Source organism: Lactuca saligna, chromosome 6 (genome assembly GCF_052625555.1).
Source record: "Lactuca saligna cultivar CGN05327 chromosome 6, ASM5262555v1, whole genome shotgun sequence".
Classification (NCBI taxonomy): Eukaryota; Viridiplantae; Streptophyta; class Magnoliopsida; order Asterales; family Asteraceae; genus Lactuca; species Lactuca saligna.
Window position 1 is genome coordinate 70,461,617 of NC_136422.1, and position 4,791 is coordinate 70,466,407.

The 4,791-nt window shown below is 44.6% G+C and overlaps 1 non-coding gene across 1 annotated transcript; it reads left to right on the forward strand.

Moving 5' to 3' along the window:
• Window positions 1–1,125: 1,125 nt before the first annotated feature.
• LOC145003500 (5S ribosomal RNA) lies at window positions 1,126–1,244 on the forward strand. The gene has a single exon (XR_013661970.1). It is a non-coding gene; the product is annotated as a 5S ribosomal RNA (ribosomal RNA).
• Window positions 1,245–4,791: the final 3,547 nt, after the last annotated feature.

Sequence of the window (4,791 nt, forward strand, 5' to 3'; positions counted from 1 at the left end):
AATTTCTAAGCCCATACCTTTCATGGATACACTCGCGATTTCCTAACACGAGTTCAACCAAAACCCCCTCGGAAATGGACACTCATATTGTAACATCCCCCTCTGGCACGTATCACAATATTGTCCGCTTTGGGCCACTCGGCACGAGGACTTCCCAGGGGGTCACCCATCTCGGTACTACTCCCGCCCGAGCACACTTAACTGCAGAGATCTTATGGGATCTGCTGCCCTCACGGCTTTAAAACGCATTGTGATAGGGAAGGTATCCACACCCCTTATAAGGAATGCTTAGTTCTCCTTCCCAGCCGATGTGGGATCAGATCTAACCCACTTTCACCCCCCATTATAGGGTTCGACGTCCCCGTCGAACACATCGACCCGTGCCCTAGCTCTGATACCATTTGTAACATCCCCCTCTGGCACGTATCACAATATTGTCCGCTTTGGGCCACTCAGCACGAGGACTTCCCAGGGGGTCACCCATCCCGGTACTACCCCCGCCCGAGCACGCTTAACTGCAGAGTTCTTATGGGATCTGCTGCCCTCACGGCTTTAAAACGCGTTGAGTTAGGGAAGGTATCCACACCCCTTATAAGGAGATGTGTTGTTCTCCTTCCAAGCCGATGTAGGATCAGGTGCAACCCACCTTCACCCCCCATTATAGGGTTCGACGTCCCTGTCGAACACATCGACCCGTGCCCTGGCTCTGATACCATTTGTAACATCCCCCTCTGGCACGTATCACAATATTGTCCGCTTTGGGCCACTCGGCACGAGGACTTCCCAGGGGGTCACCCATCCTGGTACTACTCCCGCCCGAGCACGCTTAACTGCAGAGTTCTTATGGGATCTGCTGCCCTCACGGCTTTAAAACGCGTTGTGTTAGGGAAGGTATCCACACCCCTTATAAGGAGATGTTTTGTTCTCCTTCCAAGCCGATGTAGGATCAGGTGCAACCCACCTTCACCCCCCATTATAGGGTTCGACGTCCCTGTCGAACACATCGACCCGTGCCCTGGCTCTGATACCATTTGTAACATCCCCCTCTGGCACGTATCACAATATTGTGGGTTGCACCTGATCCTACATCGGCTTGGAAGGAGAACTAAACATTTCCTTATAAAGGGGTGCGATCATACCAGCACTAATGCACCGGATCCCATCAGAACTCCGCAGTTAAGCGTGCTTGGGCGAGAGTAGTACTAGGATGGGTGACCCCCTGGGAAGTCCTCGTGCCGAGTGGCCCAAAGCGGACAATATTGTGATACGTGCCAGAGGGGGATGTTACACATATTCCTTTTGAAGAGCCGACCCTAAAACCGATGGGCATCCATTTGAATCTACCCCTAGTCCCTGACTGGAGACACTACCATAAACACACAAAATTGATCCTAAAAAACACACCAACCGCAAACTTCAACCAAAACTAATCATATGACGTACTCAACCTTAATAATCTTGACCCTTGCTATGCCATTGCCAATCACTACCTTGATGATCAAGGACAATCTGACCAAAAATTTCTGCAATACAACCAACTTATATCCACTTGGGTGTACCCTCACCTGAACAACCACTCAGGACATCACAAAGATCTTATGACTTGCGACTTCACAATCAATTCCCTATTTCAAAACCACAATCTTGACAACAACTTGCAATCAACTAGATTTATAATACATACCTCCCACATATACTTTCTGATGCCCAAATGATACTCCATACAACCCCTTCTGCCCCCCCCCCCCTTAAATAACTAATAGATTTGTAACTTTCTCGACTCCCATCAGTGTGCCAACACCGAAAGTACTACAAGCAGAAGTAATGAACCACCACGATCACTAGGCGCATAGCCTATGACTGGAATGCTTGATAACACACCGACCTTATCGACACTCTCATAGCACCAAAAAAGTACAACATAGTTTCTACCAAAGCAAAATCTTACGAAAACAAGGTCACACATGACCCACTGATAGGATAAGGGTTGCACTCTTGGTCCAAATCGGAAGCTAAAACCCAAAGAACCATGCATATAATTCGAACCAAAAGCCCCAATGCCATCTTGCCCAACTCACACGGAACACCCCTATATATACACATACACACTTAAGAGACCCATAATATCATATGAAGAGAAAAGAAACACCAAAGATAATCGAAATGCCATCTTAATCAAAACAAAAAAAACATCTTCATGATTGGTCAAAAAAAGACCCCATACTGGATTGAGAGTGATCAAATTCCATCACTACACCACTAGCTCGAGAAAACCTCCAAGATGATCCCGTAGGTTACCAAAAGCTGAGTCTTCTATGAAACAAGTCTCACTTTACCATTGAGGGTAAACATACTTGAAGACCAAAGGAACATAGAATATACTGAACATGAGGGTAGCTGACGTATTCCTTGAACTTTAACTATCACCACTTAAATCCTTTGGAGAATTCTCACTGAAAAACAAACACAAAGACCAGTGGTCTAGGACACCTTGACACCTAAACCAGGGAAAACACAACCCACCTGGAGTTGAACATACCCGCTTCTAGAAAGGGTTCACCAACCAACATCTGCCCAACAAATCTGAAAGCAACAATCTGAACAACGAACTTAAAAAACCCTCAATGACTGACACTCAACCTGAGAATCCCAGTTCTCCCACACTTAGAACTTGAACCACCACCCATCGGTAGCGAAACCCAAAACATAATCCTACTGGTCCAGCCAGGTTCAACCATACTTGACCATGGAATGAACGACATACACGAAAGAGACCCCTAAATACGGATCAAATGAACCCAAAGAGAAACTTGAATTCCATCGGAAGACCTTTGAATTTCCCATGTATAACCACTCACAAGGCATAAGCAACTACCGATTGACGATCTAGATACACCTTCCTTTCTTGTAATCTAACTACAATCCGACGCCTGGCTTCCCCATCTCCCAAGAATACGAGCCTTTGCTCGCATCGCTAATGTACTCATGCCACGTTAATTGATCTGCGCATACCGGCACTGACTCACTGTCGCAAGCTACCGCGACCAACAAACCCCGAGATGAGAATCCAAACTTACTCGGGAGATCACAATCCTGCCCACTCCTTCCAACTCGAAAAAGAATAGAAGAGAAAGATGCTTACCACAGATAACGACAACCCAATCCGACAATCTGCCACTTAAATCCTAGATGCAATTTCCAAGACAATCATATCAACCGCTTCCTCCTCGTGTCTTGAGGCTCGAGGCACGACCTCTAACAAAACCATCAAGACTTCCAACCAACATACTCATCTGGGTCTAAAACACTCAAACCACATCGATTTCGCCACAGGGCCCGAACAAACACAAATCCCATCATCGCATGAGCAACCCAAGCAAAAAGATCCACAGATACGGAACCACTGCCTCAAACGATGGTATCCAACCATACTATCTTACCTGAGCAATCCTTAGATTCCCTAAAATCTTCCTTGAATCGAGTATGGATCCTGTGCTTTCGAGAGTACGGGCCCAATACAATCTTAGACACCTATCCATACTTTCCTCAAGAATTATCTCAGGTCCTTTACGATCTAGTCACAAAATATTCCTGAAACCTACTCAACAGTTAAACAACTGCACTAAAGGACTCCCAACGCTATCCTAGGGTTCCCGAATTCTTTGCCATCAGCTGCTGAAGAACTCCTCACAATGTCAATTATCCATTCCATGAATACAATCACATGCAACAAAGCTCAAATAATCCTTCAAGTAACAAACTTATCCATACAACGGTTGGATCCAGACAAAAGCTGCACATCAGGGTCAAATTTGTCACTATGAGATTATCCAACCTTTTTCATGTGACTTGACATATTAACTTAATGGCTAACTCACATCACTCATGAGTTCCACAAAGAACAAAGCAAGCAGTACTCATGCAGAGGAGCTGACTGATAGTAAAATATAATAAGATATGGCATATCCTCCTATGAAATCCTCGTTCTTAGAATCGCAACTTCTCACATGCATCTTCACCCTGCCCTCACTCTCTCAAGAGTGGATAATCCTTCCTCATGCCGACCCGCTACGAACCGCACCCAAACCAGGGAAACCGCCGCAGCCTCATCCAATAATGCTACTGGCTGGCTGACCCCATACAACTCACCATAGCATAATTGCCACACGACTCTCCATTGGTGCTAGACGACTATCACATGAATACAGTCACAAAAACCACATTTTAAACAATATTAGGCTAAGAGATTGGATCCCACAATGGTTGGACTTAGACAAGAGATGCGAAGCAGGACCAAACCCCTCAGCCTAAGATCCTTTAAACCATATAACATGCGACTTAGCATATCCACTAAATAGATAGTTCACACGCGAACGAGTCACACAACAACCAAACAAGGGAACTCTATAGGAACTAAGGCATCACATAACCAGGCAATTCTATCATGCAATTCCTGAAGATCCATAGCCTATTGGTAGCATGCTGTTCTAACATATCATAATATCAAATAACAATATGGTATTTTGGGGTCTACTTTCTGGCTCCGGCTGATCGTACACATCGCATCCTCCTTAAGTATTTTGAAAACCATTTGAAAATATGTTTCCTTAGTTTAAGACAGGATTCGCATGAGTGTTCCCCCAATTCACTCAAACCAAGGCTCTAATACGAACTAGTAACATCCATAAAATTTCATAAAAATTAAAATTTTCAAAACAACCCTTTTTATAAAGAAGTATTTAAAAAACCTTTTTTTTTCCAGATCATTAATTTAAAAATCAGAGTCGCTTT